The sequence below is a fragment of the Trichosurus vulpecula genome, chromosome 3, assembly GCF_011100635.1.
Source record: "Trichosurus vulpecula isolate mTriVul1 chromosome 3, mTriVul1.pri, whole genome shotgun sequence".
Taxonomy (NCBI): Eukaryota; Metazoa; Chordata; class Mammalia; order Diprotodontia; family Phalangeridae; genus Trichosurus; species Trichosurus vulpecula.
Genome location: NC_050575.1, coordinates 20,423,043 through 20,436,420, shown reverse-complemented (window position 1 = coordinate 20,436,420; position 13,378 = coordinate 20,423,043).

Below are 13,378 nucleotides of genomic sequence, written 5' to 3'. Positions count from 1 at the left end.
CTGGCTCTCCCATCATTAACCCTGGGCATCTCCCTGCTTTCTGCCCAGCCACCATATGGATACATATCTCACCCAACCCACCAACACACACATACACACACACACACACACATATGTACATACACGTACACACTTTCCATCTCTTGTTCTGAGATCATCAAACCCTTAATAACCATTACTTCTGTTAAGGGAATGTCAGTTGTCTCTTCTTTGTCTCCACTCATGAGGATTTGCTAAACCTCCATCCTCTGTTCCCCTAGGTAAGTGTCTCTCCTGATAAGCTCCTTGAGGTGAGGATCAGAGCTGGGATCATAAATCCTTAGTTGGAAGGGACTTTAGATTCATCTAATCAAGGGGTTCTTAACCTTTTTTGTGTCATGGACCTCTTAGTCTGGTAAAGCCTACTGATCTCTTTTCAGATTGAAGAAAACATTAAATTTAGTGAGAAATTAATGAAAATAAAGATGTAATTTTTTCCCATTGAAGTTCACAGACCCTTGAAATCTTTCCATGGATCCTTTGGGGAGTCTGTGGACCCTAGCATAAGAATCCCTGACTAGTTGAAACCCCCTCATTTTATAGAGGGCAGCTAGCTGGGCAGTGGAAAATACGGCACCAGATGTGGAGTCAGGAAGATTCATCTTCCTGAGTTCAAATCTGGCCTCAGACACTTACTAGCTATGTGACCCTGGGCAAGTCACTTAACCCTGTTTGTCTCAGCTTCTTAATCTTTAAAATTATCTGGAGAAGGAAATGGCAAACCACTCCAATATCTTTTCTGAGAAAACCCCAAATGGTGTCATGTAGAGTCGGACAGGACTGAACAACATTTTACATATGAGAAAACAGAACCAAAGCCACACAGCTGAACTGCTGTAGACAATATACCTTGATGCTCCCCTTTTCCCCATTTGATCCTCTGACCCCCAGGTCCAGCATTTGGAGCATGTGCTCTAACTATCGGAAATCACTTTGCTTTTCTATTAGGCTTCCTAGCACTTAGCACGGGCTTTGCCACATACTAAGCACTTAAGTGGTTTTTTTTTTATTCATCCATTCTTTGAAAATAAATGCACATTTCTCTGGCTAGATTGGCTTCCTGGAAAGAGCACTGGACTTGGAATCATAAGATGTGGATTCAAATCGTGTTCCAACCATTAAGAAGGAAATTCCCTTCACCTCTCTGGGCCTCCATTTGCACATCCTATGACACACACAGTTTTGCCTGGATGGTGTCAAAGGCCTAATCTATCTCTGTGATTCTGTTGCTGTGGCCTGAAATTCTGGGTTCTTAGCAGCCGTTTTTGAAAATGGACCAAAAATACCCTATAGCCATATCTCAATGATTCGAACAGGGCCTGAGGTGACCACCAAGCAGACTTCTCTGTGCCCAGGTCAGACAACCCCTTCTCTGTCCCCTGCTCTAAAACATAGTGCAGACTGACCACACTCTTCAGTCCCTTAACCCTGAAGCTTCGTCTGGCCTCTTCCAGGTTCTGCAACTACCACAGGGTCCACCGTTGGAAGAAGGTGAGTGAGTGGGAATCATGCTAATGATCATTTACAGGCAGGAAGTGGAATAAGAGACATGTAAATCTCCTGGATGTCCCTTCTCCCCAGCCCTTTCCAGCTCTGATGTTGTCTTCCTTGACTCTGTGAGTCACAAATTCCCTCAAATAGGTAAGTGGTAGGGGCATGTTTGACAGAGCATCAGCCTCGGCTTCCTCAGGACTATGTGTTAAAGCAATTTGCCATTAGTTGAGTCCTCTGACCCACTTTCAATGCCTACTTGCCTGGTACCACACAGCTAGGAAGTGGTAAAACCAAGATTAACCAGTGTAAGATTAAGCAGGAAAAGAAGCAGAACAAATTGAGCTGAGGGAGGGGCAGAGAAAGAAGAGCAGATGCCAAAAAAGTATCTATCAAACCGTTATCGATCACAGCATAGCATGAGCATGGCAAGTCAATGGAATCCTACTACTACGGTTGTGCTCTGGCAGACCTGGGAAACCTTCTGCCCTTACAAGCTAAGAGGAGTCCAGCTGGGAAAGCCAACAGAGGGAGGCCAGGGCTTTCCATGATAAAGGAGGGAGAGGAGCTGGGAGAAAACATGCCCAAGGGAGAATACTTTGACTTGGGGAAAACAATAACAAGGCTTTCAGCAATGCTCTACATTTCCTGTACTGACTCCTGGCTGTGAGGGCCTCCTGCATAGCTGGTCTATGCTGAGACAAGCATTTCCCCATGTGATGTTTGGGAGGTGGTGCTTTGGGGCTGACTATATTTTCTTGATTTCACAAAGTTTTAATTTTGAGTCAATCGTTCTTGGTATCACTGAGATTTGAGGCCACACAATAAAACCTGACTCACCTAACATTAATCATATCCAGCATATGAGGACTCTTGATCAGTGATTTTGACCCCCAAACCCACCTATTTACCAGGAAGGAACATAAGAGGACTGTCACACATGCATTAGGAAGGCTTTCCTAGAACAATTTTTAAAAAGGGGCAACGAAATTGAAGGCTGCAGAAATATAATAAAGGAGGTGACAGTATACCTCCTCCCCTTCTTTGCAGAGGTAGGGGCCTACAGGTATGGGATGTTGCCTGATCTAGCGCACGCACATAGCTGATATGTTGGTTGGCTTTTCTGATCTGCCTTTCTTATTAAATCATTTATTCCAAGGTTGGTTCAATGGTAAGGGGAGGCATGTATTCAGAAACAAATGTAAAGTTAAAACAAAAAAATAGAAACTGGCCTTATGATTTCATTGGCATAGGGAGCTCGGGGTGAGAAAACTCTCTCTACCAAATACAAGCTCCTCTGAAATCTGTAGTCTTACAGAGCTGCTTAGAGCACTGAATGGTTAACTGACTTGCACAGGGCTGTACAAATGATATGTATCAAAGTGGAATCTTAAACCCAGAATTTCCTGGTTCCAAAGGCCAGCTCTCTATCCATTGTGCTATGCAGATAACAACAGAAAATGAGCTTTTGTTTTTTTCCAAAGAAAGGCTTTCCCCAACATCGCTTCTGACTTCATCCACCCAAAATCAACTAAATTATCTTCTGTTTTCATCTCATTAAAGACTTGACAGTTGTGATGGAGGATATCAATGAGCGATGCCTCACTCACAGCAACTGAGTTTTGCAAGAGTATACCTTAATGTTCCCCTCCACCCCCGCCCATTTCCCTCATCCTTCAGTGGCAGGCCTTCTCTCAAAGCCATGAGCATTTTTCTTCCATAACAATTTGCATATATAATTACAACAAGCACTTCAGGAATTGTTTGCTGAAGGCTTTGGGTAAATACTAATTATCAGTAATTTTTTAAAGCATAGCTATTAGAAAGAGCCAGAGAAGGCTGGGAGGGCTGCTTAGGAGGGAAAGCATGTTTGCCCAGGCAAAATGAGACATCTTGTGACTTTCCTGCTACCCGTGACATGACACCATTTGCTTTCTGATAGCACCAGGACTAAGAAAAAGAAGGAAGTCCGTCACTCCCTGTAAGATGGCCCAAGCCAGTTCAGACCAAACGGCTGAGCTCCGAGGACAGGAGGCAGAACAGAGAGCATTCCACCCCCAAAGTTTACAGATAGTGAAACCTTCCAGATGTTCTTAGTATATCCAGTGACAGGTCAAAATATGTTCCTGTAGAATGTTATTTGGCCAAGTTAATTCCGCAGGTTGTAAAACACCCCTGGAGGCCCGTCTCCCTCCAAGCAACATGTCAATAAATCCTCTGCCTCCATTCAGAGACTGAGAGGGGAAAATTGGCTTCTGTTTGGTCCTTGGATTTGGGAAATCCTTTATTCTCGGGGTCTCCTTTGGACTGCTCTTAGCAGTGACCTCTCTTTCTGGCGGGCTGAACTACTTTCTGTCTCTCCGGCACGTCCCATTTAAGCAGCTCTCACAGGCAGGCTGGCTACATAGACATTGTTCTCCCAGAGAATCTAATCACAACACAATGTGCCATCATCAAGAATGTCTCTTAGCCTAACTGCCCACAGCTGGGGGGAAGGGAAGGCGAGAGAGGCTGAAAGCCCATTAAGGGGGAAAAAAAGAGAAAAGGTGAGTGGGAAGTAGGATTGCAATTTTCCCAGAGGCACAGAATGGATTTGGGCTCTTATCCAGTAGGCTCCATCTCACTGAGGCTGGAGCCCAGTGGACCCTAGAGCTGTTCAATTCCCCTTGGCCCAGAGTGCCTCATGGCTTGGCTTAAAGTGAGGCTTTGGATCATGTTCAAAATGCACAGAGATTTTTGTGTTTAGGAAATGTGGAACTGCTGTCGATAAAAGTCATAAATGGTGGTGCTTCCAAAGTCCCATGTCTTATGAGCCACCCAGGATGGGTGCACCCTGGAGCCCCCTGCCATGTGGCTTTTGAATTGGACCCCCAAGCTTAGAAATACTTAAATTATAGGACTGCTGTTTAGAAAATTAAGTTCCTCTTAAAGGATCATAGGATTAAAAATTCGAACAGATCTTCCGGAGTCAACACATTTCAATTCATGAAGCCCATATTTAAGGGCCTACTCTGTGCCAGGAGCTCATAATTAAGACTACCCACAAGGTGAGCGGCAAGGATGTTTTCCCTTCTGTGATATACCTGTGCTTGGGAGGCTGAGGGTCTTTCCCAGGTTTCAGCAGCTTGAATCCTTCATGTCTGGAAACTCCCTTCCATTCTCTGAGTCTCAGTTTCCCTTTTTTTAAAAAAAAGATAGGGATAACAGTGACCACTCTGCCAGGGCTGTTGAGATGAACTAATGAGAGAATGATTAGAAAAATACTTTCTTAACCAGAAATTGCAGTCTTAACATAAAGTATAAAATCACCAAATGTTGCCACTAGAAGGCACCTTAAGTATCATCGTCCTGTTTTTCAGGTGAAGAAAGTGAGACCCGGGAACAAGAAGAGACTTGTTGCCAATTACACAGGAAGTTGCAAGCATCCCAGCTAAGAGGATTTTAGCAGCAGGGATAATAACAAATAATACATATTTATTGATGCATGAATATTCATAGGATACTATTATATGTATTTAGTGCTTAAAATTTGGCAAGGCACCTTCCCCCAAGAACCCTGGGATATAGAGAGTTCATGGACTATTAGCTGTTTTATAGGCAACCAAGCTGAGCTTCACTGAGGCTGAGTCTTTGCTCAAGGATACCCAGCTGGTAGCCTGTGTGGAGACTTGAAGTCAGGGCTTTCTCACTTCCAGCATAGTGTGATTTCCCACAAGACCACATCTTCCTGTACCTGGGGAATCCAAAGCCAAAGAACAGGATGCTCTAACAGAGCAGAACCTTTTAGAGCCAGAAGATATTTGAAGAGAGCACAGATCTGAAGCATGTACTATTTTGCCAGCAATAGATTCAGCTAATGAGAAGTCCCTAACAGGAATCTTTGTGGGGCATTTTAAGTTCATGTTGTTTTAATATGTATATTTATGTTATGTGTATATACATATATATATACCTATACACACGCATATAAACATGTGTATATATGCATATATAAATTCAGTGTGGCATGGTAGATAGAGAACTTGGCCAGGTGTGATAAGCAATAAGACAAAGGGGCAAAGGTTTCAAGCACAGAGGATAGTACAGAATTAAACTGGTTTGTCAAGGGGTCCTAGGGAAGAGTGGAGAGTGTATGGATGATGGCCTGGAAAGAATTTAGGGGTGTGGGGGAAAATGTCATGATGAGGATGAAAAAAGGGTTAGGGGTCATAGGGCAGAGGGCAAGATGAGATGATAAAAGATTATAATCAGATAAAAATGGAATACATCAGATACATGGAAGTGGAATATTCATAGGTGATAGCAAGATCAAAAATATAATCATCCCTGTAAATACTTGAGATGAAGTGAAGGAAGAAAATATGGAACTGGTTGAGGAACTGGTAAATTAGGATATTGGAGGGAGCACCAATACGTATATTGAGGTCCCCTGCTATGAGGGTAGGATGTAAAGAAAGTCTGAGAGGCAGGCCTTGAATTTTTCTGAAAAAAAAGAGTATACCTTGGAGGTCAATAGATAATAGCCACCAGAATCTGGATTGGGTAATAGATATCAATAGAGGGACCCTCGAAGGAGGAGAAACTGCTGAATGATGGGGGTAGAAAGGCATTCGGGAGTAGCATTTGGGAGCAAGGAGTATTCTGGCCCCTCCATCATTTCCAGTGAGTCAGGAAGTATGGAAGAAAATATCACCAGTGCTGGAGAGGATGGCCATGAAAGCAATGTCTCCAGGAGGGAGTTGGGTCTCAGTGCCAGGAGAGAAGCGTGAAAAAGGAAGAAGTTTAAGATAAAAGGAAGTTTGTTGATAGTGGAGCAGATATTTCAGAGTCACAGTGGAAGGAGATGGTAGATCCAGAGCAAGAAATTTGAGGAGGTAAGGTTGAGGTGCATGGGTGTAAGGGAGTAAGCAGTTAAGGACGGGGACCAGATTTTGGACGTCAAGAGGCAGAGATCCACAGTCATTAGAACGGGGAAACTATCGGGAGTGAGACGATGCTAACCATTGAGAAGTGAGTCCAAGCAGGGTATCAGGGACTGGAAAGGTCCATTGAGGGAAAGCAAGTGAATAGACCATCCAAGGTCTTCCTGAAACGTCCGATCTCATGGCAGGTAGTGGTGCTGTGTTCTGTGGAGCCCCAGAAGGCCAAACCCATAGCAAGCAGGATTAGGTGGAGGTAGGACCGTGAGAGTCCGGGAGCCTGATTATAAGGCAGGAGGTAGAAGTGAGGATTGTGGCTAACTAGAGACATGCCCAGAAGCAGACAGAAAATGGGAGGTGATTGGTGGGGTCTGGTCCCAGGAAAGGCCATCTGAGCACAACTAAAGAAACCTCTAAACAGTTACTAATTTGAGTTTCCTCAGCAAAGGAGTCTTTACATCAATAACATCATAGGTATGTACTATTACTACTAATAATACAAAAACGTATAGTTTTATTTTTATCTTTTGCTTTTACATCACTATCATTTTCAAATGTAATCCTAATTCTTTCCCCTCCACAGTAAGCAATCCCTTTCAACAAAGAATAAAAATGAGGGGAAAAGGCAGTTCAGTAATCAAACTAAAACACTGACTAAGTCTGGAAGTGCATGAAATGCTACACATCCATGTTCCCACATTTGTGCAAGGAAGGGAGGGAGAGTGGGAGGGTGACATTTTCTCCTCTTTTCTTCAGGATAAAACTTAATCAGAATTTAGTCATTGTGTAAATTGTTTTTCTTCTTACTTCACTTTTCATCAGTTCATATAAATCCTCCTGTACTTCTCCAAATTCCTAATGTTCATTACTCCTTAGAGCACAGTGAAGTTCCATTACATTTAGGCATAACCATTTGCTTAGTCGTTCCTTAATCAATGACCATCTAATTTGTTTATACTCCTCTGCCACTACAAAAAGTGCTGCTATAAATATTTTAGTATGCATAGAACCTTTCTATTTTTGACCTCTTTGGGGTGTGGGGTGTGGGGTGGGGTACTCGCGCACATGCACACACATACATAAATTATTGAATAGAAAGATCACTGGGTATCAAGTCAGAAGACCCAAGTTCAAATTCTAACTGACATTTGGCAGCCATGTTACTTTGGGCAATTAATTTCACCTCTTTTGCCTCAGTTTCCTCATCTGTAAAGTGAGGATAATGCTACTTATCTTCAACAGGTTGCTGTGGGGAGGGAGGGATTTTCAGACCTGAAAACATTATTAAAATGTAATCTACTATGATAAGAATAATTCATGTCACAGAATAACATAAATTGTGAAATTCTAGGACCCTAACCCCAGACTGTAGTCAGGCTATAGGTTATCATAATTCATTCATTTCTTTCTTTTTTCATTTTCTTCCCTTCCATTCTTGCTAAGATCAAGCTACATTGGCCTAATTGTTGTCTCAATCACAACACTCCATCATCAGTGTCTACAACTTTGTGTTAGCTGTGCACATGCTCAGAAAGCTCCATCTTTTCACCTCCAACTCTCAGCCTCCATGGCATCTAAACCTACCTTCTGCAGGAGTCATTCTCAGCTCACCCATTTGCTAATACCTTTCCTCTTAGATTAACTTCAATCTACTTTGTATATCTCTTGTATGAACCTATCAACCAATGAATAAGTATTTATTAAGCACCTGCCAGCCACTGTGCTAAATGCTGGTGGAGGAGGTGGTACAAGTACAAAAGATGAAGCAATGCTTACATCCAAATATGAAGTTACATTGCAGTTACTAGCTATTTTTATGTTGTCTCCCTCAATAGAACGTGAGCTCCTTAAGGGCAGGAGCTTCTTGCTTTTCTTTGTTTCACTAACATTTCCCATAGTATCTGACACTAGTAAGCACTTAATAAATGCTTATGGACTAACTAACTCCTCCATTACTGATTTCATTACAAAATTCAAACTCAAACTCTGGTCTGAGGACAGACATTCAAATGATTGTATTTCAAAATACGTCTCTTTCACTGGGCTTTCTCTTGCATTTGCATCTACCATTGTACTTTGGACAATCTGACCAGATGAAAAATATTAAATCCATCCAACTTCTCTGGCTGCGAGACAATGGTTTCCCATCCATAACTTGGCTAATGATAATGTGCCCCCATTTAGACACAACAATATCATCGAGCCTAGAGAAATCAGCACTTATTTGTACTTTGATGGTATCAAATTACAGCCTACATGACTCATATGCTTTGAGCTTCTCTGATGGAAAATGTGAGGACATTGTTCCTCTGACTCCTATTATCCTCAGAGATGGAGCTGTCCTGCAACTGGGTCCTGATTAGCCCATTATTACTGCCTCTTTCCGGCTCAGTTCAGCACTGTGGAGATGATGCCACAAAAGACCGTGCTGGTCAGCTCCGATAAGGCTCAGAGGTCAGCTGGTGGACTTGGAACTCATCTATGTCTCCAGAATGAGCAGAATCAAAGCAAAAATCATCCACAAAGGGCGTTGTTCTCTCTAAGAGATACAGCCATGTTTCCCTGACCAGGCTGCGTGTAGAAGGACTTTATCTTCCCTCTCCGCCATCCCAGAGTACAACTTCAGGCACCCTAGGGATCCAGTATTGAGAAAACCAAGGAGTGTGTGGGTCAATAAAAAGAGAGCTGGACCGTGGCTGTAGGGGAGAACTGAGTTTGAATTCTGGCTGTATCTAATTCTAGCTATGTCCCTGAGAAAGTCACTTTCCCTCTGTCTGTTTCCCCGGCTATAAAATAAAGATAATAATGCTTGCATTACCTACCTCATAAGATTACTGTATGAAAAAAAAAACCTTTTAAAACTGTAAAGGACTATTGCAATGTGAGCAGTACACCAAGAGAAACAGCTTTGATTGAAGCCACTTTCAGCCTATTTTAAATTGTATTTATTTGTCATCCAGTCACAGAATCTCAGAGCTAGGAGGGATCTCAGACTGCACATAGAATTTAAATCCCAAAAGGGTGTAGAGTTCATGGAGCCCAATCCCTTAATTTTAAAGAAAACTGAGGCCCATTAAAAAGATGCAACTATGGCTCCCAAATAGTAAGTGGCAGAGCAGTGTTCTTTCCCTGTTGTGCTGCCCAGCCCAAAGGGTCATGAACAGATATGCCCACCCACAACATGTCTAAAAAGAACCAGAGTTATCCCGCTCTTACTTTGTCTCTGTTCTTTGTTGGCCTGCCAATAATCATGAATTACTAATAATAAAAGCTACCATTTGTATAGTATTTTAAGGTTTACAAAGCACTTTGCAAATACTTTATTTGATCCCACAGTATTATGGACTTCACCGGACTTTTGTGGGGCAATCCCTTTCAATTAATCAACAAACATTTATGAAACCTACTATGGACAAGACAATGTCCTCAATTCTGAAGATACAAAGACAAAAGTGAGGTAATCCTTGCCTTCAATGGGGATTACATTTTAAGGTTGGGGAGAGAAGGAGTATTTACAATATGAAAACATGTAAACAAATATACAAATATATATATGTATATATATGTATATATATGTATATATATATATATATATATATATATATATATATACAAAATAAATGCAAAGTGTTCAGATGAGGTCATTCCCAATGGAGAAAATGGAGAAAGGTCTATTGAAGTAGGTATCCATTAAGCTAAGGCTCCCAGAGAGCTCCAATGTTTAGAAGCACAGGTGAGGAGGTAAAACATTCCAAGCATTTTTGGGCGGGGGCAAGGAGACCGGGCTTGAAATGGAAGGGAGCAGCAAGTAGCTTAGTTTGGCTGGAGCTGAAGAGTGTGAGTAGTATAATAGCCTGGAAAGATAGACAGAAGCCTGATTGTCAACCATTTTGTCGACCTTAAAACTCTAAAGAAATGTGAGTCATAAATTCATGTAAACACCTTGGGGATGATCTGATCCAGCCCCGTAACATTACCGAAAAGGAAGCTAAGCACCAGCATGGGGACATCATGCCCGAGGTCACACAGCTAGTAAGCTACAGATCCAGGACACAATTCCAGACCCTGGGCTTATAAATGTGTGGTCCTTCCACTAGGAGTATGATGCCAGTTGTGTGCAGGCCATGGGGGAGGGGGACAGCTATGCCTCAGGCTGACAGTCAGTTCTGGCTCCACCCAGTTCCTTCATTATGGTCAGTAACAGCTCCATCCCCATATCCTATTCCCTCCACAAGCCACCAAAGGGATGCAGGAAAATGTCATAAATGGAAATATACATGGTACAATGCGCAGTTAAAACCGCCAATTGAATTAGTGTCTGTGATGTCTCCCCAGCAGACCAGGGACCACAGATGCTGCCTTTTATAGAGTTTTATGCACCCGAGAAACCTGAAGTGGAACAGATGAGATTTGAATTTTATTATTCTTTTATGGTATTGGATTGCAGATAGCTTCTTTTAATTAGCTCCTATCTCAACACCTTTGGCAACTCTAAATAATTCACCAAATCTTCCTCTACCCCTCCCTCCCCCCACCCACCAGAGAAATGCCATTGCTCTGAAACAATTAGATACTCCATTCAATTCAACAAATATTTATGAAGCCCTGACTGTGTGCAAAAAGCATCCTGCTTAGACCTGGAAAGATGACTTCCCCCTCTGGCTATTTGAGTTCTTGCAGGAAAATAGTAGACAAAGATAGACATAAGCCAGGGGAAGGAGCACTGGCTTTTGAAATAAAATATTTAGGTTCAAATATCTCCTTTGATGCTTTAGTATCACTGCAACCTTGGACAAGTCACTTAACTTCCCTGGGCCTCAGTTTCCTCAAATGTAAAATGAAGGGTTTGGACTAGACGGTCTTTAAAATCCCTTCCAGTTCATGGTTCAGTGGAAATGCTACTGGAGTTTGGAGTCAGGGAACATTGGTTCATATCCAAAGCCTGTCGATTATTACCTGTGAGACCTTGGACAAGTCGTTTAACCTCTCTGGGCCTCAGTTTCCTCATCTGTAAAATAAAAGAGTTGGACCAGATAACCCCCAAGGTCCTTTTCAGCAGTAATCCTATGCTGCATGATCCTGTAAACCTTTGGTTCTAGTCCAAGCTTTACAAATTCAACTCAATTTAATATTATGCCAGGTACTAGAGCTTCAAAGACAGAAACAAACCAGTCTCTGCTGTCAGAGAGCTTACATTCTACCAGGAGATACTAAGTATGTGCTGGCAAATGTTTAACAACTGGCTTTCTGGGGCGTGGGAAGAACAACAGACTTTAAAGTTTAATCTGTGTTATTATCATTTTCTCCATCACTTTATTAAAACTCTATGTTATCAACAAAACAATCAGTCAAGCCCAGATTTGTAGCATCTGCCAATTTGGGAGGTGAAAATGCTCAGATTGAAAATTTAACACTCAGCTTTCATGAGCCAGTATGAGCTGGCGTCTAGCACATACACAAATAAGTAAATACAACATAATTCGAGGAAGGAAAAAGCCTTAGCAATGGAAGGGAGGTATAATCAGGAAAAAGTTCCTTGAAAAGGGAGGAGGAGACATCTGGACTTAGTTCTGAGGAAAGATAATGATCATAAGATGATGGTGATTCTGAGAGGAGAAGATAAGTAGGAAATCAAAACTCCACTGGAGAAAATCTATAAAATCTTTCTGAGATCCCACTTCCATCTTCTGAATAATGGGCTCACAGCCAAACCACTAAGCCAAGGAAAACCATCTACTAATTGCAATATGGAAGAGTTATGATCTGTGATGGTGAAATGGGTCCATCTCCAGGCATTCTGATCTATATCATGCCATTGGACCCAGATGGCTCTGGAGGAGAAACTGAGACTGGTGACTTTGCACAGCCCTCCCTCACTTAAATCCAATTCACTTACAAGTCATGCCATCACTTTCCTGATATGATGATCCCCATTAAGAGCAAAAGACAAACAACAACCTGTAAGTAGTCCAAGCGGCCCCACTGGGGACCCAAATGGCCAATTCCTTCTTTCTTTCCTTCCTTTCTTTCTTCCTTCCTTCCTTCATTCCATCCTCCCTTTTCTTCCCTTTCATCCTGTCTCCTTCATTCCCTTTCCCTCCCATCCCTTTCCCTGCTCTTTCTTCCTTCCTCTCCCTCTGTCCACATAGGGCATAATACCCTTACCTGTGGGTGCTCTGCCCAAAGGAATGTAAATTTTGACAGCTGAACCCTAGCAAGATATCTTGGGGTTTACAGGCTAGACTTCTTTCTTAAAGACTATGCTTTAAACCCAATTCACTCTGGCTCTCATTGACTGGTCAACAATGGATCCCAGCCCAAGTCCACTTAGTGGTCATTGTTTGGGCCCTGCTGGCTCAGAGTAAATGTAAACAGTATTTGTTTCTGTTTGGGCATGTAAAAACAATTTTTAACATTTGTTTCTAAAACTTTGAGTCTCAAATTCTCTCCCTTGCTCTCTCCCACCCACCTCTCCTCATTGAGAAGGCAAGCAATTCAGTATGGGTTATACATGTATAGTCAGGCACTTCCGTAATAGTCATGTTGTGAAAGACTAACTGTATTTCCCTCTATCCTATCCTGCTCCCAGTTTATTCTATTCTCTCCTTTGACCCTGCCCCTCCTCAAAAGTGTTTGCCCCTGATTACTCCCTCCCCCAATCTGCCCCACCTACTATCAATCCCCAATCTTCCATCTACCCCCACCCCACCCCCACCCCTCACTCTCCTGTAGGGCAAGATAGATTTCCATAGTCAATTGAGTGTGTATGTTACTCCCTCCCTAAGCCAAACCTGCTGAGAGCAAAGTTCATTCCCTCCCATCACTTCCTCCCTATTCCTCTCCATTGTAAAAGCTTTTTCTTGCCTCTCTTATGTAAGATAATTTACCTTATTCTACCTCTCCCTTTCTCCTTCTCCCAGTTCATTCCT